The following is a 27,362-nucleotide window of genomic DNA, read 5'->3' as shown; positions in this document are numbered from 1 at the left end:
TCTTGATCAGGAGTTGGAGCACATCCACCACCACCCACTGTTGGTGCATGGACATGGGTAGCTCCTTTCACTACGGCAGCCTGAAAGAAGGCCAGCGAACACTCCATTTTATGTGGTTCAGTCTGTTATTATTTTCCTGACACCCAGGTTTTTGGCTTGCATAGAGTGTACGCTCCCAATTACAAAAATATTCTCACGTATCTTTCCTCCTAGTCTTTTATAATTTTATTTTTTAGATTTTGAATACCAATTTCATAGGGATTTATTTTTGTTTATGATTTGAAGTGTGGGGAGGTTATTTTGTCTCTAAATGGCCAACAATTTTTCCTGGCATCATTTATTAAGCAGTCCACCTTTTCTTAGTAAAATGATATATTCAGCTTGTGAGTTTCATGTTGGAGAAGTTGGAAGGGGTGGAATAGGGAATTTTGGTTAGAATGTGGAGTGAGCATACTGACCCACAGCTCAGCCTTTCAGATGCCCTGTGACTTCAAGGCTGAGGGCTGGCGGGAGCTCAGAGCTTTTAGAGAACAGGAGGTAGAGACAGGAGGGGTCAGGTGGACAGTAGAAAGAGTGGAGGGGCCACAGAGCTGGAAAGAGGAGGTGTCAGTGCAGAGCTAAGGAGTTGCTCAGAACAAGTGGATCTAGCTAATGTCCAGCCAATGGCAAGGCAGATGCCCACACTAGCTGCGGGCCAGGCTTGCTGGCTGGAAAGGTGCATGGGCACTGGGGGAGTCAGGCTCAGGTGGGTATTTGCCTATTGAGAAACTGTGACCTGCAGTATAAAAAGTAGACATGTGACCCAGGTAAGAAAAAACTGATTTTACCAAGAATAGACACAACCCACAAGAAGGAGCCTGACTTAGGAGGTGGAGTGAAACCAGCTGGTTAGAGGGGCCATCAAGCCTGCTAAGGGGGAGGGCCCCCTGAGGGCCAAGCCAAGAGCCCCTTTCCAAGAAGGCTTTCCAGGGAACCAGGACTTCTGTCCTGCCACCGGGAGACTTTGAGGTGAGAACCAGAAGGCCCCAGCACTCTTCCTCCTAGGTTCATGGCAGATGGCTGCTGGGCCAGCCCCACGAACTGTGCAAGTAGGTGCTCAGGGCCCTTTGCTCAGAAGGCCCCCTGTGTTCTAAGGCTCTGTGGTCGCCATGTTGTAATTCCTAATAGCTTCTGAACAAGGGCCATGCGTGTTCATTTTGCACTGGGCCCGCATGTTCTGTGGCCAGGCCAGGATCTCATGAGCAACTCCAGCATGTTTCCTGGGTGCCCAGATGTTGATTGTAGACCCTGAACACAGGGCCTCAGGGAGCCTTGCTGAATGGCAGCACCAGCAGAAGATGAAATGTAGTTGCCTTTCGGGAACTTAGAAGGGACGGCTCCTGACTGCTTCATGACTCATGAAATGTAATTTAAAACCAGCTTAGAGAAATTAAGGGGCAGTAATGAAATTCTGTCCCAGTAAAGACCTCCAGCCACATGGCTCACTGTGCTTGGCTGTGTTCTCTGTACTACAAGGACCTGCAGAGACAGGAGGCCACCAGCAGGAGGCCTGGGTGCACTACGGAACCGATGGTCAGACATGCACTTGTTCTACATGGTTCCCAGAACTGAGTCTGGTGGCTCAAGGACCACTGGGAGACCTCTTTGTTGCAATCTAAGATGCACCACAGTGCAGGGAGTGGGCTTTTGTACAACCTTTCCAGCTCATCCCCCATCCCTGGGATCCTAGGGATTGGGGAAATGATGTGTTCCAGATCCTTCTCTCACCATCCCACTGTGTCCTGCTACTTTTTTGGTACTCTTTATGCAGGCAGCATTGCATAGCCTCAGGATCCTGGAGACTCAGAGGGTGTTTGCATCATCAGCTATCCAGCAGGATCAGGTACCCCATGAAGGAGGAAAATGCTGCCCAATTATCAGGAAACCATCAAGAGACATGATGACAACTCATGTCCTCCTCAGTGGCTCCTGAATCCACAGTTATCTGGTGAGTTCTCCTCCTGGATTTCATGGATCAGGTTCTAGCCAAGGAGAGCTCACTGAGATTGGGTTGAGGGACGCTTGTTGCAGGGTCCTGGGTCTCTGGTAGCCCAAGCACATGATGGCTTGTAAAATGGAACATCCAGAACATGTAGCTCTAGGTGCCTCTCTGTTGTTTTATGGTCAAGCCACCTATGGGTCAGTTGTTCATAATGTGTCAATGCTCATAAAGATACTGGCATGGGGGAAGGAGCTTTGACTTTGTAGCATGCTCAGTATGAACTAAGATGGCACCATAAGGGGTGAAATCTAGCCTGGAAAAAGAATCAGATTGGATAAGGAACACAGAAACCTGGAAGATCTAGGAAATGGATTGGCTCAGGGGAGGACCCAGTACAAGTGAAAGATTGGGAAATTGATTGGTTGGCTTGAAGGGCGCCTGGTCCTTACCAAGACCAAGATAATATATTCAGAGCCTAACAAAGCTCTCTCTCTTTCACCCAGTAACACACACTCACTCTGATTCACTCGCATTCTCTCTTTGTAGCAGCCATGTGGACCTAGCAGCCACTTGGGACCTTGGGTAGACCATGTGGGCTCTGGGCAGGGGCCTGGGCACAGGCCAGCGGGAGAGCAGCCAGGAGCACAGACTAAGCTAGCCAGCACTGGACTGCATGAATGACACAATTTGTGGATCCTGGCCTTTGTTATGGGTGAAGGCTGGACTTTTTTCTGCAGCGGGGCAGACAGAAATGAGACACTGGGAACCCGGAGGCAGTCCTTTTATTTTGTTTCTACAATATATCTTGCCGCAGAGCCTCAACCTCCCATACACGAGTCTGCTGAAATGCTTTTCTTGCAACTCGGTGGAAGGATTTGATTTCCACTGATATCAGTATGGAGGGGAGGGGTACTGGGTGAGCCGTGTAGACCACAATAACTGCTATGCCTCACACAGTCTAGTCCAGGGTTTCCCAACCTTTTTTGTACCATGCCCCACCTTAACCTTTCTAAAATTTTTATGTCCCCCACTATGTAACATACATAATTTTTAACATTAAAAAATTGATTGTTCACTTAATAAACATAAATGATAGGTTCTAGGAAGAAATCACTGTGAAATTGTTAACAAAACACAGTAAGTAAAATTTCAAAACATATAATGAAAAACAGAAATTTAAATTCCAAATAATTTAATACAGATTTTTCTATATTAATTTATTATTTTAATTTAGTGTGATCCTTGCACTTGATGCTTGCTGCACAGAGATTTTATATTAGGTTCCGATTTGGTTAGCTTTAGTCTCAAGTCTCCACGTTGTGTTATATCCAGTCGATTTCTTTTTTTTTTACCAGTAAATCATTTACAGCACTAAATCCACATTCAGCTAAAAATGAAGATGGAAACGGTAGCAATAGTTTTCTTGCACATTTGGTTGAATTTGGGTATTTGATTTCTGTTTCCTCACAAAGCCATGCCATCGCTCCTTTGATATTAAATAAAGCTTTAACTGACTCATCATTTTGCAATTCTGCGAGTTCTTCTTGATACTGCATATTTGATATATCAGACAAATCCACTAACATTGGCTGCATCATCCATGTTGGGAAATCAATTTGTTTTAAATCAGAAAATCTTTCTTTTAAATCAGCCGATAGAATATTCAAATGATTGACAATAACAAGTAAAGCGGTATCAGTTACTTCACATTTTTGGAGCCAATGAAACTGTTTCAAGTTTTTGTTGTTAATATGTTTCTGACATAACTCAATATTGGTAATGAAACCAAATATCTTTGCTTTTGCATCGCAAGAGTTTTATTTGTTCCTTGAAGTTGCTTATTTAATATATTTAGTTTTTCAAAGATATCGGCTAAATAACTCACAAATGCTTTACCATCTATTGTTAACAGATACTTCATTTCAGGTTTGTCGCTTAAAAAATCACTAAGAGTATCAACCAGTCCCATAAATCTTTTCAAACAGTTTCCTTTAGATAGCCATCTTACTTCAGTATGAAGTAAAAGTCTCACATGGTCTTCATTTTGTTCTTCACAAAATAGCTTGAAAAGACGCTCACATGTGGCACTAGCTTTAATAGCATTAACACACTTTATTACTGTATGTAATACTTCATTCAGAACAGGCAAGATGTTTTTAGCTACCAAGTTTTCCCTATGAATAACACAATGCACAAGAATCATTTCTGGATTCGCATCTTTCATCAATTTTAAGCAGCCATTTTTCTTGCTCATCATATTGGGAGGACCATCTGCAGCACAAGATGTTATATTTTTCATTGGTATATCATTGACATCTAAGTAGTTTTTTAGCTTATTATATATATCTTTGGAGGTAGTGGTGTTTTCTAATCTTTTACAGAACAACATTTCTTCAGCAAAATGTCCTTTATCAATATATCTTACGTAAGTTATCAATACTGCCTCACTGTCTCTCAAAGTTGATTCATCCATTTGCAAGGAGAATTTTCTTGTTTTCAGCTTTTCAATAAGTTGTTTTTCAATATCCTCACTCATTTCGTCTATTCTTCTGCTAACAGTATTGTCACTGAGTGGCATAGCTTTTACATCTTTGTCATCTTTTTCAAGAACCGTTTTAAGAAATGCTGATATTGACAGTTTTATTAAATTCTCTCCTATAGTGTGATTTTCTCCAGTTTTAGTGATGAATAAAGAAATTTGATAACTAGTCTCAAGAACACGATTATTAGTTGAAGTATGAGCAGTAAATAGAGACTTTAATGTTGTTCTTTTTTCAAAATTTTTCTTTAAAGTTTTAAAATAACTCAAATCTGAATTAATATGAGCACTATGTTTTGCCTTCAAATGCACCTCAAGACGACCTCGTTTCATTGATTCGTTGGTCAAGCATTGCTGGCATAAAAGACAAAAAGGAATCCGCTCATCGTGAACAGAGGGTATGAACCCAAATTTTAAATATTCCTCCGAATATTGACGAGTTTTTTTCTTGCTTGCACCACTCATTTTACTATGGGCTATAATAAAAATAAGATCAATTAAAAACTGATATTAAAATATGTGTTAAAATATATTCAATGTGACATAGAGTAAACGTATACTAAAAATTCATATTTATTTAAATGTATATAACACATTTACTACACTACCACCGCAAATCAAAAGGTATCTATATTTTTTCCACTTGACAAAATTTTCTGGAAAGTTATGCTTCTAAAATTAAAATTGTCGTGCATGCACTATTATAGCCCCAATAATATTTATAAAATATTATTGCTTTCTAGCCCGATGCAAGAAGTACTTAATAAAGAGTTTAATATTGATAAAAATAAAATCAAATACTTACCAATTATATCTATGCAATATATATATGTATATTTATTAAATCAACGAGCTTTTACAACAGTTTTGACTGACACTTATTTCAAATTAACACCAACTGAATGCTGTGAAACACTACAGAAGTTGCAATGGGTCAATTAGGTGAGAATAACTGCGTTGTTTAGCGAGTTTTTAAAATGTCCGGGGTTCCCGGCGGCAGACGGCACGCTCCGCGGTGAATCCAGGACAAAGTTTACTTGACGCCACTCAGTTGATATTTTGGTCTCGTCAAACGAAATTATACTTAATAATTATTTACCACAATTATTTAAGAATTGCATTTTTTGTTAAATTTGGCACCGATATCTAGCATTGCATTTAAAAGGCCCGGGGCGAAAGAGTTAAAGTCCTGTCGAGTCCATTTTCAAATTGCCCCCCTTAACTATCGAATTGCCCCCCTGTGGGGCGTAGGCCCCACGTTGGGAAACACTGGTCTAGCCAAACATAGAATGGGAACATCCAGGATGATCCAAGAGATATTTCTTTTTAACTGGAGGACTTCTCAGGGCCTTTGGCGATGCTATGTAAATATCAGAAATGTGCTTTGTAAATATCTCAAATGACATAAAGTAGGCAGTCTATGCTAAAAGGAGATGGTGGTGGAAACATCTCAGCTGTTTCTTTTCTTGGAGAATTTCATAGGCCAAGAGTTCTAAAGAAAGCTATTTGGGACCAAACATGAATATTATAGAAGATTAGAAGGAATATGTTAAAATGGGCTGAAAGATAAGTGACATATAGATTGTAAATTTAAAAAATGAGGAAAGGTCCCCATTTGGGAGGAGAGGGGTGGTCAGAAGGAGACATGTGGTGCATGCTGGGCTGGCCGGCCAGGGCTGGCTGGTGGTGCTGCGGCTTGTTAGAGCCTTGGTGGCCAGACCACGGCGCTGGGCCCTTCACCTGTAGGCAGTGTGTTTGGGAGTATGTCTGTGTGTATGTCTGTGTATACGTCTGTGTGTGTCTGTTACTGTGTGTCTGTGAGTGAGTCTCTGAGTGTGTCTGTGTGTGTACAACCCTGTGGGGGCTAAAAAATATTATTACTTTTCTCCCACCTTCTAAGTTCTTCCGGCTGGGCTAATAATCACATTAATAGAGACAGATTAACAAGAGAATATCAAAGTTTTGGTCCATGTGCACAGGGAATTCACATAGGCATGAAAATTCCCAAGATGCTGAGGTGACATTAGGGTATATGAGACATTTTGGACAAAGGAGGAAAAGGAGGAGCACTGGGTATTAGATGTCAGAAGTGAGAAGAGGTGATTTACAGGTAGTTGAGAAGGAGGGGAACACATAGGGCGGGCAAGTCCTTGCTAGGCAACATAGACCATAGAACACGGGGTATCTGGCTGACAGGCACCTGCCTGAGCCTTCTTGTTTACCACTCTCAATTCAAAGCAGGCCAAGGCAGCATCCTAAAATTCCCTTTCTGAAGCAAGTTTTTCTTTTTGAATCTCTTGCATAGGAAAGTGGGGAGGGTCAAAGGTTCTTTCTGAGTCTTGTTTTTTAATAAATTGCTTAAAATCAATATCTCAAAAAGACAGCTTCAAAGTGACAAAACTTTGGTTCTCTCAAAGTGCGTGTGTGTATGTGTGTGTGTGTGTGTGTGTGAGTGAGTGAGAGAGAGAGAGAGTCTGTGTGTGTCTCTGTGTTGCTTAGAGGTTTTGAGCAGAGGATAGGATGGTGAATTGCAGCTTTAGAAAAATAGCTTTGTGGGGAGAATTAAAGACATACTGAAGTCTTGTACCTTCCTGGAAGTTACCCCCATCATCGCGGAAGCTCAGTGTGGCTCGGAAGTAATGGGTTCGACCATGGTGGGACAGCAGAACAGACACACAAGCCACTGGGAGTATAGAAGTGGCCGTGTGGAGAACTGGTTGAGCTGTGAGACTGCAGGTCACCCATGTCACCACTGACATTTTGAGAACTCAGAACAGATGGCAATACCTGGGCCAGCTGTACAGATGGGTCAGGGGAATGACTGTGATTGCATGAGGGGTGGGCATGGAGGGGAAGTAGTTTCTCTCACCCAAGCATTAAGAATATTACAGAGGGGTTCCCCCTATTCCCCTCAAGTGTGTATTGGCTGAGCAGCCATCAAAGACAAACAGGGACACCTGCATGTTAGGAGCACACTGTGGTGGTGCACCTGGCTGACCACTGCAGCGGGGCCAGCTCCTTTGGCCAGTTGTCCATGTAGAGAGACTGTGTCATGTCAGGAGAAGCCATGGGCATAGGCAGGCCTCCCTGCTGTGATGGACAGCTCACCATTGCTGGTTGAGAGCTACAATCCCAGATGCTGTCATTTAATATGCAATGAATAAGGCTTATTTCCATAGGAGCTGGCTCTTTAAAACAAGTGAATTTCTTGCCATTTGGAACCAGCAAAATCTACTGTTCACTTGTCCTGCAATCTCACAACTTTGCATGTTGAAGTTGTTAATAAAAAAAGATGATAATTTGAACAAGCCCTGTGGTTTGGAAGTCACTGAGTTTGGGGCTTAATGTTCACACATGAGATGGAGAGCATTTGAGGAACAGTGTTTCTTAGACTAAGGGTTGATGTTTGGATTTAATGCGGCAACTCCAGACGGTCGCCCAGAGAAACCTAGTCAGCCTCTGTCCTCCACACATTCCTTCTGGTGCTCTCCTCCCATGCACACGGGTATGTGTGTTCATACATCCTCTCTCCTGTGCTCTCAGATGCAGACATTTGGCCACTCAAGATCTTAATCCCCCTCTATCCAGGCATTTACTAGCACCAACTGATGGAGGTTTTTAGTACATAGAAGGGTAGACATTACAGTTATCTTACATTGCAAAGAAAACCAGAATAGATTAAAAAATATATCTCTGCACTGCAATGAGGAAGTCGTGAGATTTGAGTGAAGTGAAAAACCACAGATATCTCAATAAGCACCATAGGTACGGATAAGGATGCAGCAACGAACCAGGAAGGAATGTGGTGGAAATAGCGTGCCGCCTCGAAGACTGATGAGGACGTGGAGGCAGGAAGGAATGCGAAGCGGGTTCAGGTCCGTGTGAGCTGCAGCTCAGGGGGAGAAGGACAGACCATGGGCTGATGAAAATGAGGCTGCATCTGGAGAGGAAAGCTGGTTTGAGGTGCAGCCCTGGTGACACTGGTTGTCCAGGTGCAGGGTTGGCAGGTGCAGAGGCTTGGAGGTGAACAAGCCCAGGTTGTGCCATGAGGGTTGTTGGGTGTCGTTTGACTGGTGAATGAGTGCGCAAAGCTGGAGGTGCAGAACTCAGCAGGAAAAGCCAGTTTGTCCTGCTAAGGCCTGCTGTGACAAAAATACGCCTCTCACAGCAGAGCTGTCAGGACATACACTTCTGCCAGGGTTGAAATTGCTTGAAACACAGCCAAAAATTTCCTGTTGGGTATTACACTTGGACCCGGTGTAGAAGCCAGAGCAAGAAGGACCCTCACTGTCCTTGCTGTGACTCAGCCAGGCCTCCACCTGGCTCACAACACCTGACAGTATCTAAAATCTCTCACCCAGAATTTGTCATTCTAGTAAGCATCCATAAAGAACTCTGGGGGCCAGGAAAGCTGTTCCAAAAGAAGAACTTGAAAATCGAACTTTAAGCAGCAAAATTGGTGACTTCCAAACCACAGGGCTTGTTTGAATTCTCCACAGAGTTCTTGATTAACAACTTCAGTGTGCAAAGTCGTGAGCTTCCGGGACAGGCAGGTGAGCGAGTGGTGGGTTCTGCTGGTTCCAAAGATCAAAAAAGCAAAACAAAACAGACCTTGTTTTAAAGAGCCGGCTCCATTTGAATTGTCTTTATTGATCACATATTTCAGCATTTGTGTGGCTCTCAGTTTTCTACCTGGGGTCTTTCTTTTTGGGACACTGGCCATTTCCCTACCACCATGTACTTGTCGCAGGGTCAACATGGATTCAATAACTTCTCTGTGCAACTGTCCTGGCTAACACTGCGATGTGTGTGTGCACGTGCACTTCTGAGCTGTCATGAAGTCTGGGTTCTCTACCATTTTCAGTATTATTTAGGATTCCACTGTAAGGAGGACATTACTAAGTTTTGTGAAATCAAAGCTCTCATGTTGGTTGAGACCATGTGGGTTGAGGATCCAACAGGCTGGGCTGATCATATCTGATAGCCCAGAAGATAGAAAACCTGAACCCCTCGTAATTCAACGTAACCAAGAAAAAACAAAGTGGTTTTGAAGTGTGCGTTTATCTGCTAAGGCTGCCATAACAAAATACTGTAGACTGGGGGGCTTAAACAACAGAATGCATTTGCTTACAGTTCTGGAGGCTGTAAGTCCAAGATCAGGGTATTGGTAGGTTTGCTTTCTTCTGCGACCTCTCTTCCTGGCTTGTAGATGAATGCTTGCTTGTATTTCACATGGTCCTCCATCTGTGCACACGTCTGTGTCCTATTCTCTTGTAAGGACACCACTCATAGTGGAGTAGGGCTCACCCAGACATCCTCATTTTAACTTAATTACCTCTTTAAAGATCCCATTTCCAAAAATAGCCCTATTCTGAGGCCCTGCAGGTTAGGACTTCAACATATAAAATTTGTAGGAACACAGCCCACGGCAGTTTGTTTTTAGTAAACATTTACAAGATGAGCTTCCATGTATTTATCTTACCGATGGATGGATTATGTAGCCAGTGGCTACATGAAATGTTTGTCCAATTAACATCGTCATGTTCATTATAAAGGTGAAAGCTGTTCACCTTTGCATTCTTCATTGCTGGCTTCTGAGCTATTAAATCTGGCTGCTATAAATTCATAATTTTGCTAGCAGCAGTGTCAAATCCCTTTCTGGTTTCAGAACACTTATATCACTACAGATTTTGACCCATGGCCAAGTGCAAGTAGGTGAGATGATTCTTGTGCTTGTGGGAACTCAGGGGCTTCTAGTTCATTCCTGTAGGAAGGGGCTGTGTCACCTGCTGAATAGCCTGACCATTTGGTCCTTCTCACAGGAGCAGCTCTGGGGTCAGCCAGGCCATTGACCAGTTTCGCTTCCCTCACAGAGACCTAGTGATGCTCTGGACACAGCCTCACTCTCACAGGCAGCTCTGCAGGCATCAGAACACAGCTTCCAGCTGGCCCACCTTCCACAGGCCCTTGTCTTCCAAAGGGTTAACTGTTTTTGGTGGTGCTTCTGGCCCACCTTCTGCCTGGATTTATAATTTTTGTTTATTTTAGTTAGCAATTTCTGATCTTCATTTCTCCCACGTTTTGTATTCATGTAGAAATTGATTGAGGTGAGGAATATCTGAATGAACAACATCGGTCTCCCCTAGACTTCTTTTTGGTCTTATGCTCAGAGCAGCACCCTCAGTCCTTCCTTGGACCACGCTGGTTCTTGACCCTGAAGTCCCACTGATTGGGCTGGGGTCACCAGCCCGCTGATTAGTGGTCACTCAAGTTAGTATGATTTAGTTCCCATCCTTTAGGCTCAGCACCATTGTCTATGAGGTGGAGGTCAATGGTGACACCTGTTCCAGAGGCAGCTGCCAGTGATAAACATAAAACTCTTCATACAGAGTTTGGTACCCAGTAGGTACATGGAAATGTAAGCTCCATCACTATGGTTATTCTTTGCACCTGCTGTTGCATCTCACAAAGCCATTGTTGCTTTCCTAGACTCAGCCCTGGGCAGGGGCAGATTAAAGTCAGTTGAGGCCCCAGGCACAGAAGAAAATATTGAGCCCCTTAAAAAAAAGTGAGAGACAGGGGAAAAAATATGTTAACCATATTTTTAAATAAATACAAAATATTATGTACTATTAATGTTGAAATTGCACATAAGAAACCAAACTTGGTGTCATTAGAAAAAAAGTGTAAAGCTGGGGTTTTGCAGGGCCCTTCAGAAGTCGGGGTCCAAGAAGTGTGCCCAGTGTACCCACCGTTAAATCTGCCTCTGCCTCCAGGGTTAGAGAGGACCCCATGACCAGCTTGTACGACCACTGTGTACCTCTGGGCTCTGTTCTGAGATGTCTCCTTCAGTGGCCAGGTGCCAGGCCATCTGCTAATGGCTGGACAGTTCTAGTTTGAATTGAAACAGTCTGTTTACTGGAAATCTGCTAACTTCTGGTCCATGCTCTGACCCTTGGAACAGAATAGTTTGAGCTGGTTGTTCTCATGTCCCTGCAAGACAGTCCCAGGTCAAAGCTCCTTGACTGCTTCACACCCGATGAACACATCTCCTCACTCCCACCTACATATTCTCAGCTGCTGCATCCTTAGAAAGAAACAAGGTGCTTTGGGTGAGGTCTGATCAGCTTAGAGCAGACAGGGTCCTATTAGGCACCGTGGAGTCCTTTGCTTAGTTGGTGTACACACATTGCACTTTTGTTAGTGTTGCATTTGTTGTAATGAAATTGTGTAAGTTTTTTTCCTCTTTAATTTCTGCCACAAAAAATTGGTCTTCAATATACTCTAAACTTATGGAGATAGGCCTTTTTTGTTTCCAAAAGTACATAACCTAATGCTACCTTTATTTAACTCTATTTTGAAATATGTAAGCCATTATCTGCCCCCCTCAACGTTTTCCAGTATTGTGAGTCAGTGAATGCACTATCCCTGCAGGGGATGGGTCATCAGTAGATCTGAAAAACACACTGACTATAGTGCTGCCATGTCACTGAAAAGAGATGAACAAGACAGGGCTAAGGAGGGAGGTCTGGAGCATGACTGGAGGCAACATCATCAGAATTGTTGGGTCAGTCAACCAACAGCAAAATCACTGAACTTGTTACTGGCAATATCTGTCCATCTTGACTTCTAGGATTCTTGCTGCGTGCCTTGCTGAAGTCTAGATAGGCTATTTCTCATGTGTCCTTGACATCCCTGTCTCAAGACTGGGCCACAGAAAGAGAGATCAACTAGATGTGGCCTGGTCCTGAGACTCACTACTTCCTTTTCTGGAGCCTTCTAAAGCATTATTGCTGGTGTTTTAGAATTTTCTCAAGGACAGCTATAAGTTTCAGTGTGTATGGAGTCACCTTCCTGCCCTTCGTGGTTGCCAGAATTGCCCAAGCTTTATGAACACATGAAAGGTCCAGCCTGGTGGCTCTTAGAGCTCATCTCCAGGGGATGGGCTGAAGGTCACTGAGGCAGGAGGTGGGACCCAGTGCTCATCATCCATCTCCACCCTCATCCTGAGCCTCCATTGCCTCACATACTGTTGATTGTCCTTGCGATGGTTAATTTTCATGTGTCAAGTTGGCTAGGCCACTGCACCCACATATTTGTCCAAACATTATTGTAGATATTTCTGTAAAGTTAATTTTAATATGAGACTAATTTAAATCTGTTAGCATTTAGTAAGGTAGATTACTCTTCATAGTGGGTAGGCTTCATCTAATCAGTGGAAGGCCTGAACAAAAAAAAGACTGTGGTCCCTCACAGAAGGAATTCTGCCAGCACACCGCCTTCAGGCTCAAACTGCAGCTCTTCCCTGGGTTTCAAGCCTGCCTGCCTACCCTCTGGAGTCTGGGCCTGCCAAGCCTCCATAGCTGCATGAATTAATTTAAGATAGATCTTCCTCTGTCCACATGCACATCCTACTGGTTCTGCTTCTCTGGAGAACTCTGGTGACCACAGTCCTCTTCCTGGTGTTGACATTCCTTTGACAGAGAAGACAGATTACATAGAGCTCTGGCTCCTCTCACAACCCAAGCTCTTCTGTTTCTGGAAGCCCATTTACACGGGTGCCTTCCTGAGAGGTTCCACCAGGTCTCTGTCGATTTCCAGTTACAACGCAAAATGAGCACCTGCTGTGTGTGGGTGCCAGCTCCCTTAGGCACCTCTCTCGTGCTTTGTTTGTGCCCTCCCCCGTGGGCTCTAACACTGGTTGACAGTATGCGAAAGTATCTTCTCTTTGTCCTCATAGGATCACATTCTCCCCTAAAGGAGAACTGAACTCTTAAGACTCCTCCCATTTTGAGTCATCCTTTCCCAGGATCAGACTACACTGTTCAGCATCTGCTTTCCTGGAGAGCCTTCTGCCTCTCCCACTGGAAGGCAGCAAGCAGGGTAGTTACAAGCCCAGGTCAGGGGTCAGAGAGCCTTTGGTCTTCATCTAAAATCTGCCATGTGGTTGCTGTTAGATTTTGGATAGTGTTTAACCTTCCTGCATCTCAGTGTTCTCATTTGTGAAGGGGCTTTTGATGGTGCTCACCTCCTGGGCTGGCTGTGAGGATTCAGTGAGAAGATGTATATCAAACACAGTGTGAACCACATGGGCTCAGGAAGGTTTACTCAGCCCCATCAGACATAGTTCTCCTTGGGCTTCTGGGATGTTCCTTTCCTTTCTCCACTCTGCCATTCATCATTCCCTGTGGTTGTCTTTAGTGTTGTCCATAGCAAAAAGTAGATTGTAATTGCCCAGTCTTTTTTAAGTTACACATGGCCATTAGACTTTCTTTGGCAGAAGAAAGAGAGAGAGAATGTGTTAGATGTGCAGTGTGAATGAAAAACAGATCTTTGTTGGGATAAGTTGCTGAGATATGTGAGGTGGTATTTGTTACACAGCAAAGCCTAGCCTGTGTTGATTGAGATACTCTTTAGTCTTGAAAATTGAAAATCTTGTAGCCAATACCATCATTAGATTGGTAGTATGTATAGATGGCATTTATTTATATGAATGTATTTGCATACATGTGTATTAATATATAGATGTACAGAAATACATCTATACTTCTAAAGACTTATTTGAGGGCATTTTTTTTTAAAATGGTCCAGTTTAACTTTCTATTATACACAGGAATTTGGGGCAAGTGGTATAATTGTCTAATCTACTCATAGGGACTATAATTGGAAAATGGCCACAGAAACTGGAGCTGAGTGCCCAGTCCTAGGCTTGACCCCAAGTGAGATCCCAAGCACCCCTCCCCCATGTGCACTGAGAAGTAAGAGAACGTTGGTAGCAGTCACCTCCCCTGCAGCCTTGCCGCTTTCTACCTCACCCAGCACATGGCTCTTCAGCCCCATCCTGACTTGCCCTCCTTCTCTCCTTTCCCCTTCACCCAACGAGGGGGCCTGGGCCTTTCTCTTTTTCTTAGGTGGCTGGCAGTTTAACCTTCTTTTGCTTGCTCCAAATTTTCTCCCTTCTGTCCCTTTCAAACCTACCACAGTCACCACAGTCATCTTCAGAATCCACCTTAGAAGGGATGGAGAGGGCATTTTATACAACTCAGTTTAATCAATAGCAGAATGTCCACAAGAATCAATCACTTCCTAACAGCATATGAGCTGCCCAGATGGTTCTGACCAGATGGGCTAATGGGAGTCCCTATAGAGGTGTTATCCACCTTGAGAGCAGATTGTTGGCCTGGCTTGAGAGGGTGTTGTCTGACCTCAGACACACTTACAGAGGGTAGGCCTGTTTATTCTTGTTTGCGGGGATTCTGAGACTAGAATAACTGATTGTTCCGTGCTTTGACCAGCAGTGTGCAACACTTTGTGTAAGTCTATTTAAAGACTATTGCTGTGCCCATGAGGATGCAGGAGGCCTTTCTCTCTCCCTCGGCCCAGAGCTATGGAGAGACGATCTCCAAAACCCTAAGAAAAAAGGGAAGGGGAGGGAAAGGACTAGGGTTCCCAGCAGAGTGGGAAGGAGACCCCAACTCCCACGATCCATCTAAGGTTCTCTGCAGGACCAGAACACCAGAGAGAGACTGAAGCCAAATCCACTTCCCCCTCTGCCCAGACATCAGCTACTGTTACTGGCAGAGCTGCTGGAGCACATGTTTTTGGTGTGTAGGAACAATGAGCTTCTCCATCTCACAACCCACAGACCAGGGAGGGCTGACAACCACAAGCCTGCATGTTTGTGGCAGAAGTAGCAATCCGTTCTTGAGAAACGTTGTTTGGAAGTTGAGCAGAATTTGTACATCTAGTAGTTTTGTTCTCCCAAAGACATAATAGTGCACATAGTTAAAAACAAATGCCTAGAGTTCTGGCTTTTTCAGAACCTCAGGCAAGTTACCTAACCTCTCAGAGCCTTGGTTTCATCACCTGCAGTGGAGACAGACCCATCTCCTGGCTCCAAACCTGATGTAGGGATGGTGCTCAGGCCAGTGCCCTGCAAGGATTAGTGGACAGCCAGAGTACCTCAGCTGTGCAGCTACAGGTGTCCTGCAGCTGGCCTTGTGCCCATGACCTTTCACAGAGGCAGAAGCGGCTTCTGAGAGTGCCCAGAGTCCCTCCAAGGCAGCGCGGGCTTCATCTGTCACCTGTGGTTGTCTTGTAGGGAAGGCAGGAGGGCACTGCTCTTAGTGTGGTTTGGGTCAGCTTTAGATGGAGTGACAAGTCACCAGAGGGTTCCTTTCCTCTCAGGGCTTTCTGAGGGGTGTTAGTATGGCTATAGTTTTTGTTTTATAAAAGTTCCCACCTACAGTTTGTTTCACAACTATTTTAAGAACTTCTTATAGATGAACCAGATCTTGTTGGCACTCAGGACAATTTACAGAGTCACTTCGTTGCAGCTGTGAGAGACACAGGAACCCCACAAATGCACCTTGAAAATGAAAGCGAGTATTCAATGGGACCGAGAAGGAAGATCTTTGGGTAAATGGAAATGAGGATTCTGCCAACGGCTCCTCCTGGGTCTCTATGGATGGAAGCCCTTGACAGCTTGTAGGAAAAAACCTTCAAAATCATTCCCCAAGATTATGTGAATTTTGTAAATGAAATGATAATGACTACAGCTTAAGGAATTCTTCAGATCTAAAACTCATATTAAAATATCCTTGAATAACTGATTTGACATAAGAGTAAAGAAAGGCATGCCTGTGTGGCCCCTCGCACCTCCACCTTCTACTAACTCTGCTTCTGGTTGGGGATTATTTGTCCAGGTGGATGTTACCTCAAATCACTGGAGTTAAACTGCAAATGAATCACACATAATGCAGATAAAAGTGACTGCACGTCCCAGTTTCTAGAACATGACTTGACTGTGAACCAGTCATTTGTTAACCCCACGTGACCCCTAAAAGGTCCAAGGCTCTGTCCACCCTCCTTGGGGCCTGTCTCCCTAGACCCCCTGAAGAAGCCAGACGCCCCCCTCTGTCTCCTTCCCTTGGTTTGTGTAATTCCTGGCTCGCTGCTCAAGGCTCCACTTTTGTTAGAAGTTTGGTGTGAGCTACAGGCTTTACTCCTGACACCACTAAGCCATTATTGTGGGTTCGTGATTGCCCTTCTGAAAAGAGGTTGTTCCCAAGTTGCACCTGGGCATTTTAAAGTAAATGTGCTACACATGCTTGGCAGACAGCATGTGCACATTAACTTCAGAGTAAAGAGTGAGTGGCTGGGGTGGGGGCGGTGTGGGCAAGGAAAACAATTTGCATGCTTGCTGACTGGCGAAACTGAAACCTGGCTGTGGGTGGGGTTGGTTTCCTAACGTCAGCCTGTCGCCCACTGACGCCCCCACTGACACGTGGTGCCCTCCCTCGCCCACAGGTCAGGGGGGATGGCCAGGCACAGGGGCTGGGGACCTGAACCCCTAGAGCTCAGGCTTGTGAGCGCCCTGGTCTCACTCTAGGAGGAAACCCAGGGTGTCCTTTTTTGCCTGAAGCACCTTTGAACCTGGCTCAGTGCCATCTCATCTTGTATGACAAGGCAAGTCATAAAAGTGGGTTAAATCGTTTTTAAAGAGTTACCTCTTCTTTTCTCTTTCCCTTGAGAGTCAGTTCTGAGTCAGCTTGAGCGCTCCAGAGCCTGACACCCAAGGGTCAGCATGGCTCATGGCCTGCAGCTCGTGTTTACCAGGAAGGCCCAGGCCTGGGGTCATGGCAGGAGTGCATGGGTGAGCACCTCCCCCTGCTGGAGCTGTAACCCTGGGGTGCTGCGAGTTCTTTCTGCTGGTAGGAATTTGACAATTACGTGAACTTAAAGTTTCTGTGTTGTGTGGCTAGCTCATGCCTCTGAGAGGCAATGTGATTTTGGTGGAAGGGGGAATCATACCAGAATATTCCTGATCCAGGACTGTTCTTCCCTCAGTGCCGGCTTTTCCACTGTGAAGTGCATAGATAGACTCTCTGTAGAGCAGTGAGAATAGAAGCCTTTCCCAGCTGCTTCTGTTTGCTCCATCTTCAGCCAGCATGGGCCTGTCCTCTTGTTGGCAGAATGTTCTGGGAGTGGGTCCCACCCTGGAGGCCTTGGGTCCATGATGTTCTCGTGGACCGGTGACATTCTTGGAGACTCTGAGCTCCACCTGCGTGTCAGCCATGAAAATAACTAAATAACGACACTGGCATTATGTATTCTATCATATAGGGGCTCTTTTAATGCAAATAATATAAATTCTTTTACATGTATTTAAAAAATTACCACATAATAAAAATATAACTAATATAATAATGTGGGGGAGGAGAGTGACTCAGACTCAGAAGATGAATGTCACAGCCCTGAGACCAGCCTTGTCACTGGGCAGGAGAGGCACAAGGAAGTGTCAGTTATAAACTTCAGTCATAGGTCTGTTTGGCCCCAGGATGAACATCATGGTACTACTTTTCATTCTACCATAATGAGTGTAGATTTCACCATCCACTTCTTATTTAAAGTTTTTATTTTATGGAACATTGAAAAGAAGATAATTTACACAAGTGCATTTCTGTTAGGCATTTTTGGGGTGTTTACATGGAAAAGCTATGGATTAGGCCAAAGGAGAAAAGCAGGGGGACTTTCTTTAGTTAACTTAAAAATTTTAACCACTTTGTGTTACATTTCTTGTTGTGTTTTAGAAGAAGGAGGATAAACTAGTTTTAAAACTACAAATGGATTATGATGTCTGTTTATTTTCATAGACATTGTTACCTGGATGATTGTTATGACCCAAGCACCATGACACTCTAAAGAGTAGAGCCTTTGTTCTTGGGAAGTTCACAGTTTGGAAGGGCAGACAATTGTGAAAGATAATGTGATATCAACACTTCTGTTTTGCAAGGGTCAAATGTGTGCCGGGTTCTGGCCCAGTTTATCATGTGAATAATCCTCATAAAACCCATGAGTGAAGTCCTAGTATGATCCTCATTTTACAGATGAAGAAAATGAGGCACAGAGAGGTTAAGTAACTTGTCCAAGGTCACACAGCAAGTAGGTGGTAGGGCCTGAATTTGAAGCTTAACTGGATTCCAGAACATATATGTCATGGAGCCATATTATGAATGAAGCATGCAAGAGCACATAGAAGAACTTGGAGGGCTCTGTCTGCCGGTGTCTGAGGGGTGTTCAATGAGTAACTCATGTTTAGCTCAGCCGGAAAGGGTTGGGTACCAGTGTTGGATAAACACATAAGGTGGCTTTTCTTTTTAGTGACAACAGAAGAAAAGTATAAAAGAGAGCTCCTTGTCCACACCTAGAGAGACACTCTGTTTGAACAAACCCTGGTTGTTTCTCATCCTCTAGATCTCAGGCCAGTGTTAGGTGGTTAAGGTTGGTGAGGATGGCATTCCTGCCCCACACAGTGACACATTGCTCCTCATATGTGTGACATGGGCATAAAGTGAGCAAAAGAACACTGAAAAGAACATTTCATCAGGATAGGCTAATGGGGATTTCACTGGTTGGAACTAGAAAGCTTCCCAGTAAGTCATAAAAAAATACACTTTGGAACTCTCTGACGTGAGTAGCCCTCATCTGAAAGATGCAGAGACCACCTATGGGGAATCGATGCCCTGCCCTTTGGCTGCTTTTAGTTAGAAAACTAACATTGGTTTGGCACCTACCAAGCCTAGCCTTGATCCTGTGGCATTGTATTGCTTCTTATTATGAACTGAATTGTGACCCACTTCAAATTCATATTGCTGAAGCCCTAACCCCTGTAAAGCAGGCTCCCGTTGTCTGCAGAGGATGTGAACCAAGAGCTTCAGTTGATGCCTGGAACCATGGATAGTACCAAACCTTATATATACAATGTTTTTTTTTCCTCGACATACTTACTTTTTCACTTCAAGGAAGCACTTTGTGGCTTCTCTTTGGCACATTTGAATTGCCAGCAGCACTACTATTGCAGTGTGGGGACATTATTAAGTAAAATAAGAGTGACTTTAACACAAGCACTATGTTACCATGATGTAGTGACTAGCAGTCAGGGAGTGTATACAGTATAGAGATGCTGGACTAAAGGATGCGTCATGTTCTAGGTGGGATTGAGCAGGTTGTCAAGAGAGTTATCATACTACTCAGAATGGTGCACAATTTAAAACTTATGAGGTGTTTATTTCTGGAACTTTCCATTTAATATTTTTGGACCTCAGTTGACCATGGGTAACTGAAACCACAGGAAGCAAAACCATGGACAAAGGGGACTGTTGTATCTTGAATGTGACTATATTTAAAGGTAGGGTCTTTAAAGAAATAATTAAGTTAAAATGAGGTCATTCAAGTGGACGCTACTCCAGTATGTCCAGTGTCCTTGTAAGAAGAGAAGATTAGGGCAGAGGTATATGGAAGGCTCATCAGAGTCAGTATGGAGAGCCCCTGTGATTGGAATATGGCCTCCAGGAGCTGCTCAGGAAGGAATGTCTGGTCCTAAGCTGTGAGCACTGGTCAGTGCTGTTTCCCTTCTGGGCAGTGTGGTCCTTTCAAGCACTGCTGCTGCCCCATTGGCATGTGCAGAGGCTGCCTGAACTGCCCCCACTGAGTGTGATGATCTAGCCTTCATTATGAAAAAGCCATTGACCAAGTACCACAACCTATTTGAGACATCCTTTCCCTACACCATGGGCAGGCATGGGGCTCCCATAGGATTCGAGGCCTAAGCCAACTGGGACTACTGGCCGCTGCATGGTTATTACCCACCACTCCTGCTCCCTGCCACTGTTTGGAAATCCATTGTTGGCTACAAAATCTTTGCCCAGGCTCAGAAGGACCTTATCTGTGAGTAGCTGTAGAGAGACTAAGGGCACTTTCTGAGGTTCATTACTACCTGGTATAGAAAGAGTGGGAGATAGCAGCCATCACCTGACCACGCTCACCCCAGGGTCTTCTGCCTGAGAGAAGCAAGGCCAAGAGTTTGTGCAGAAGTGGGATCAATAACTTTAAAACTTCTCAAACTTAAAAAATATATATTTCATTTATTTTAATAAAGTTAGTACTGACAATGTCCATTTAAAACCCATATGCCAGGCCAAAAAGTACAAATACAATAAAAAAAGAAAGAGCAATGCTCTGTTGTATAAACTTCTGCATGAATAACTTTATTAACTCTAATGAAAATTCTATAAGCCAATGAGAGAGGCCTCAATAGAAAATAAACTTGCAACACCTTGATCATAGACTTCTAGACTCTAGAATTTTGGGAACATAGATTTTTGTTATTTAAGCCACTTAGTGTATGGTCCTTAGTTGTGGCAACCTTTGTGACCAAATGTAAATGCCCTATGTAGTTTTGTTGAATAAAACATGGATAGAGGCCCTGGCGGGTTGGCTCAGTGGTAGAGCGTCGGCCTGGCGTGCGGGGGACCTGGGTTCGATTCCCGGCCAGGGCACATAGGAGAAGCGCCCATTTGCTTCTCCACCCCCCACTCCTTCCTCTCTGTCTCTCTCTTCCCCTCCCGCAGCCAAGGCTCCATTGGAGCAAAGATGGCCCGGGCACTGGGGATGGCTCCTTGGCCTCTGCCCCAGGCGCTAGAGTGGCTCTGGTCGCAGCAGAGCGACTCCCTGGAGGGGCAGAGCATCGCCCCCTGGTGGGCAGAGCGTCGCCCCTGGTGGGCGTGCCGGGTGGATCCCGGTCGGGCGCATGCGGGAGTCTGTCTGACTGTCTCTCCCATTTCCAGCTTCAGAAAAAAAAAATACAAAAAAAAAACAAAAAACAAAAAAACCATGGATAGATGAATGGGAGGAAGAAAATGTTTCATAACTAGGGCAAGAGCAAACCACTGGGGTCTTTCTTAACCTGGGTGGAGAATTTAAATTCAGTGTTGGCAGCAAGAGGGAGCAATAGAGGTCCCAGAGCAGGGGAATTCCATGCCTGAAGCAAAGTTGTAGGAAAACTGACCTGTAGGCTCTGGTGCTCTGAGCCAGTGCAAAGAGCCAGGACTGGGAACCGTATGAAAGCTTGACAAGGAGCTAGTGGATAAACTGGTGGGCACTGGTGAAATGCAGGGACCCCTCTCCTTCCCTTTGTAATAGTATTCTCTCCTGGAGGGGCAGATAATGACCTCTGATGGACCAGGAAATTGGAATTCTATCAGGAGACAAGCCTACAAAGTCTCTGATTTGATTGGACAGAGGCTGGCTCTTCGCCTCTGTCCTCTTTGGTCATATTTCACAGCAAATAATATTAACCCTAAGTGAAAATTCCTGGTTTAAAGAGAATTAATATTTTTTTTAAATGGCTGGATGAGAAATAATGTTGAAAATGGAAGTCTAATGATGATATCACACAGTCCCCTGTCATTCCTTAGTCTTCTATTTCAAAAACCCGTTCCATCTGGCCTTCTATTACTTTCTGTTTTCACTTCCACTTTGATTTCCTTTATAGCTGTTGTGCAACTGTGAAGGTGTTTCTGAGGGACCAGTCTGGAAGCCTGGGGAGCCACCTCTGGGAGCAGGATTGAGGCATGGGGGCACTATGAGAACTGCTCTCCATTGGATTTTATTGGGTCTCCTGGTGCATATTTCTGTGTCATTAGTTAAGTGGGATAACTGTTGATAAAACCAGGTACATTTATGAAGGAAGAAGAGTCCACAACTGTGGACCCTCTCTTTTAAGGGTGGGTAGTATATAATTGCAGAGGCATTTCTGACTTAATTAAGAGTCTTGGTTAAAAGTGACAGAAAACCCAATTTAAAGTGGTTTGGAATGTACCAGAATGTACCATGCCACATTAATAAGCAACCTCAGAATAGGGTTGGCATAAATATTGCTCAAATAAAGTAAAGACACTGCAGGCTTCCTCTGCTCCTCGCAGCTCAGATTCTAATGGGCTAACTCCCTTCTCAAATAGATGCAAGCCTCATGGTCTCAAGGTGGCTGGCTGCCATTAGTTCTTCTAGGTCCAAATCCAGCTGAAAAGAGCTTTGTCCCAGCACTACCTGCAACAGCATTGAGATTCACTGTGGTTGGGCCAGCTGAAGTCATAAGTCTATCCCTGAGCAATCACAGTGGAAAGTGTACTGATTGATTTACCTGCCTTACCCTCTCCTGGGGTAAAGTTATAAAGGTTAAATGTGGGACACAGGAAAGCAAACCACAGATGTCCACTTAATTTTACTCAATGACCTATGTGACTCACTAAGTTTAAGCTTGCTGGTGTGCAAAAAAGCCATTTCTTGACTTCCTAATAACTGCTGACATATCACTTGTCACAATAGCTATCCTCTTGTAGGCTGGCTGGGAGCTCAGCAGCTTACAAGGGAGCCACTTACAAATTGAGCATCATGTCCATTATATCCAATCCCAGTGTGAAATTGATGGCAGGACAGGACCTATTCACAGACTGTCTGCCCTAGTCCTTTCCCCACCAGCCTCCCCACTCCCCAGCTCCTGGGCCAGGCATCAGCACCTTCCTTACTGTCCCGAAGAGCTGTATCTGTGTTTGCAGAGGATTTTCCTGTGTCGTGCAGAGGATTTTCTGTTGGGGAAGCAGACAGTTTTATCTGTCTGCCTTTTTCTGTGTCATTTAGCTAAAGCCAATTAATTGCTTCAAAAATATTTTCCGATGTTGATGAAGTATTTTGTCTACTCTTATGCCCAATAAATAAGTCCTCCCTCGACAGAAGTTATCACCTATAGGTCATCCTCTTTGCTGTGAGAGTCTCCCTTCCGATATTTGACCCCTAAGAGGGTTCACCAAGGCCACATGGCAAAACAACAGCACATCTCTGGGTCTTCCATGTTAAAGGTATGTGTGATGAGTCCTCAGTGATCACACCAGCAAGCAAATGATGGCTTCTGTGCGATTTGGTGAACTTCATCCTTTATTGTGACCGTCAAGGTCACTTTTAGTCCCTCTGCTGTTCCTCCAGCCGTTCAGAAAGGCACGTCCTGATGCTAGAGCATTTGCGGTCTGTTTCTGATCAGTTACACTGGTCTTGCTCAGTGCTAAGTTCAGCTTTGGTTCGTGTATCCCCTATCTGCAGATATGCTTTTTGTTACCCCATACTGTAGGAGACCTCTTATTATTTAGTTCTCACTGTCATGTGAAGAAGGTCACTAGTATCAGGAATACCTTGCTAATGTCACAAGAGCAGCAGACATGGAAGGTAAATAATAATAAAATTCCTGATTACTGGGGCATAGAAGAAAACTCCTGGGCAGTTCCCTGAGTTGATGATCCAACATTTTTAAGTGTCTTTTTTGAGTAGGGAAAACATGGTATTAGAGCTATTCAAAACTATGAGACTCAGCAGAGTTTAGAATGAGAGAATTTTTAAAAAGTGTTCCAGCCTTGGCTGGTTAGCTCAGTTGATTAGAGCATCATCCCGAAACAGCAAGGTTATAGGTTGGATTCCCGATCAGAGCACACACGGGAAGAAACCAATGAATACACGAACAACAAATGAATGTTTCCCTTCCCCTCCCCCTCCATTCTCACTCCCTTCTCTCTGTCCCTGAAAAAAAAAAAAATTAAGCCCTGGTCAGATAGCTTGGTTGGTTGGAGCATCATCCCTGAATGCGGAGGTTGCCAGTTCAATTCCCCAGTCAGCAGCTCCATGTTCCTGTTTTTGTATCTCTGCTGCTCTCAAAACAAAAAAAAGAGAAAAAGAAAAAAGTGTTCCACGATGCTGGACCTTTAATAAACACATGTCTGCAAGGATAGATAGTATATCCAGGTCATTCTCAAGAGAAAACATGGCTGTCAAGTTTTAATTTCTATGGCCATTCATCTCTGTTCCCTCAGTCTCGTTGGCCTTGAGCCTTGTGCTAAATGCAGGCAGGGAAGGAGCCTGGAGAACACCATGGGGGGAGATGAAGAAGGAAGGGCGGAGTTCACAGAAGTCACTGATGATTCACAGTGACCTTGGCTGGACTGACCTGAGCTGGGTCCCTGTCGCCATAAGGAGAAATACAAGTACCTCAGCCCTCTGTCCTCTGAGTCTGGGAACCTCAGTGAATGGCCTCCTGTGCTCACACACCCTCACTTTCTCTAACACAGCAGAGCTCAGCACCAATGTTACGTGAGACATTTGCATTTTTATTGCATTCATGGGCATGTCTGGCAAGATACAAAATCCCACTAATAAAACGTGGACTTTTCCTGGGTAGAAATGAATGCTGTCAGATGGATGTGCAAAAAGCAAACCAGTTTAACATTTTTTAGATAACATATTATTTTATGAGATAATTAATTCCACTTATTTCATCTGAACTTCTGTCATCAGAGACATTTGCAGACCTGAAGTAGGTTCAAGTCTAAAAATCAAGACTCAGTAGCATTTTCAAAGATGTTCTGGGAGGGTGTTGAAAGACATGCTGGTGTATGCTTTTGTTTTCTTTTCCCCCATTATACAGACTTTTGTTCTGCTCTTAGATATAATACTAATAAACAGGAAGTTAAAAAAATGTGGTGCAATTGTTCTGCATGTTGTTTTTCTGGTAAGACTTTATGGCCTCACTGCACCTCCTATTCAGAGCAGTCCCTGTAGGTGGTGGTGTTAATAAAGAAATGAGAGGCCTGCCCGCCCGCCAGCCTGGCCCGCCAGCCGCTGGGTCCGGAGGCCTCCGTCTTCAGCACAGCGCCTGCTCAGACGTCCCAGCACTTCTCTCTTTACTAGTCCTGAACTACGTTGTAGAATTTTAAGGAGGTAAAAATAGGCCATTCCTATGGGAAATGTATTTTCTTCTCTGTTTCTCATGCTGAGTGCACAAGACTGTTTTATTGTGTGTGTGTTGTATAAAAGAACCAAGAACAAACAATTTAACAGAAAGGTGCAAATCTTTGTTTATCTTTAGAGCAGGTAATGGTCTGTTGCCATTTGAACAAATTATTAAGAAAAATATGAATCTATTCTCTCTCTCTCTTTTAAAAAATGACTTTCATAATCACAGCAGCCTTTACTCAGTTTAGTGATCCATGACAAGATAGCAGGCAAGAATAGATACTGAAAGTCACCCCCCTCCCCCCCCAGGCCCAGAGCCCCAGTGGTCCTGGCTTGTGTGAGCCAGTCTGGAGGTTTCAGCAGCCAGAAAGGGGAGCTCTGGGATGCACGGACTCCTGGAGAGTGGTGGTCAGTCTCAGTGTGAGGCCGCCTTGGCGATCATTCTGATGCGCACAGGGATGGTTGCTTGCCCTCCGTAGCCTCCATGTTTGTGTGAGGGCTCACAGGACCAGGCCTGAAGTCTTAGACCCTCAGCTTTTGCCTCTTGCCCCCAACTCAGGTGCAGAGTGGCAGAAAGGCAGAGCTGAAGAAACAGGAGGGCTGGGAGGGAGCAGGGCCAGGCTCCATCTCGAGGGTACACAAGGTCCCCGACAGGGAGGTGAGGGCAAAGAAAGCCACCAGTCATCATAGGCACAGAGTCCCCTCCACCATTACACAGGCTATGAATTCTCACCTACCTGGAATCCTCTAACTCCCAGCCCCTGCTCCCATCAAGCCTGGTCCTCTGGCTGGCACCTGCACAGCCCCAGACAGCTGCCCCTGGCTCGGGCAGATTCTCTGTCCTTTCTGATTTAGTGTTTATTACCAAGTGAAGCTCAGTGTTGAAAATGAGGAGGAGGTAGAGGTGTAGTGGCCATGAGAGCAGGAGCCTGGGCAGAAGTAACAGGGCAAAGGGTGAAGGGCATGGCCAAGTCTGTGAATCCTGCTCCAGGGGTCCAAGCTTGAGCTCGGAGGCCATTTTTTAAAAAGCTGTCATTAATGTCAAAACTGGGAAAGAGTGACCACACCCTTTCCCTGGTACCCTGTACCTGGAGCAGAGCAAAGCCCTTGGCATAATAGGATTTCATGGATTAGACATCCCTGGTCTTTTCTGGGTTTGGCTGTGTTTGGGGAAGATCTGGTTACAAGTGTGTGAGCACGCACCTAGGTTTTGGGCAGAGATTCCAGAGGGAAGAGATTTGCATGCTGAGCTCCCTGCTGAAAGGACCTTTTACAGCAGAGCTGAAAAGGAGCTGGATTCTTAGAAGATTGACCACCTTGCCTTTAGGGGAGCAGCAACCCTTGTTTCTGGAGATGGCTGGCTTTACTCACACGTCGCACATTCTAGGGTTGAGTACATAGACATTTGGCACTCTCTTTACTATTTTTAACATTTTATTTTCTGTTCAGAGTCAAGAAGTGTATCTACCTAGGTCATTCCCTGTCAGTAAATGCGATGTTCCAGCAATAAAGCATCTAAATGCTTCCCAGGCTAGAGTCCTGCCCTGTCTATGAGCAGATTTTGATGAAATCCCAAAAGGGAAGTCAGGTTTAACTATTGTGCAAAAAAACATTGGGACACTTTTGTCTAGCTGGGCTCAGTTTTCATGAATTATTAAGTTTTTTCTTAGATGACTGAGCTCTGTGGTTACAGAGCAGATACGTTACTTTGCTCTTAAGTGCTGAGTATTTTCACTTATTTCAGTCTTACTCATTAGAGAATATTGTGCTCACCCACAGATGCCAGGGTTCTAGAGCACCACCCCTCAGACTTCTCCTGCAGACATTTTAGATGTGCAGCCCCCACTGTGGCTTTTTCACAGTTGAGTGGGAGCTGAATCTGTGATCAGTGATTATTTTTGGAACATGCTCACCCCACTTGGTCACAGTGTTTGGTGGGTGTGTGTGAAATAAGATGTCCACCCCAGGGCCCTTAAAGGTCACTCATACCTAGATTCTGCCATCTAGACATGAAAAGTGTGGATGTTATTACCAATGGATGCAACATGACTAAACGCCCATTTGCAATGGCCCTGTTGTGCAATTGTTGGGATTTCCATTAGTGCACCAAGCCTAATCAGCACATTGCATTTTTGACCTTTTACATTTTTGGAGGGATTAAAAACTAATTCTATCTGTTTCAGTTTGAATTTTCTCTGATCATTTTACCAGCTTTAGACCCATGTT

The 27,362-nt window shown here is 44.5% G+C and overlaps 1 long non-coding RNA gene and 1 pseudogene across 2 annotated transcripts in view; both read left to right on the top strand.

Annotated features, from left to right (window-relative positions):
- LOC136330626 (uncharacterized) overlaps positions 1-27,362 on the top strand; it is a 115,371-nt gene that overhangs the window by 16,710 nt on the left and 71,299 nt on the right. The window lies entirely within an intron of this gene.
- Positions 10,218-20,337, top strand: LOC136328647 (galactose-1-phosphate uridylyltransferase pseudogene; annotated as a pseudogene).

This window comes from Saccopteryx bilineata, chromosome 3 (genome assembly GCF_036850765.1).
Source record: "Saccopteryx bilineata isolate mSacBil1 chromosome 3, mSacBil1_pri_phased_curated, whole genome shotgun sequence".
In the NCBI taxonomy this organism is placed as follows: Eukaryota; Metazoa; Chordata; class Mammalia; order Chiroptera; family Emballonuridae; genus Saccopteryx; species Saccopteryx bilineata.
The sequence above is the reverse complement of the archived record's forward strand: the minus strand, read 5'-3'. Positions and strand labels throughout refer to the sequence as shown.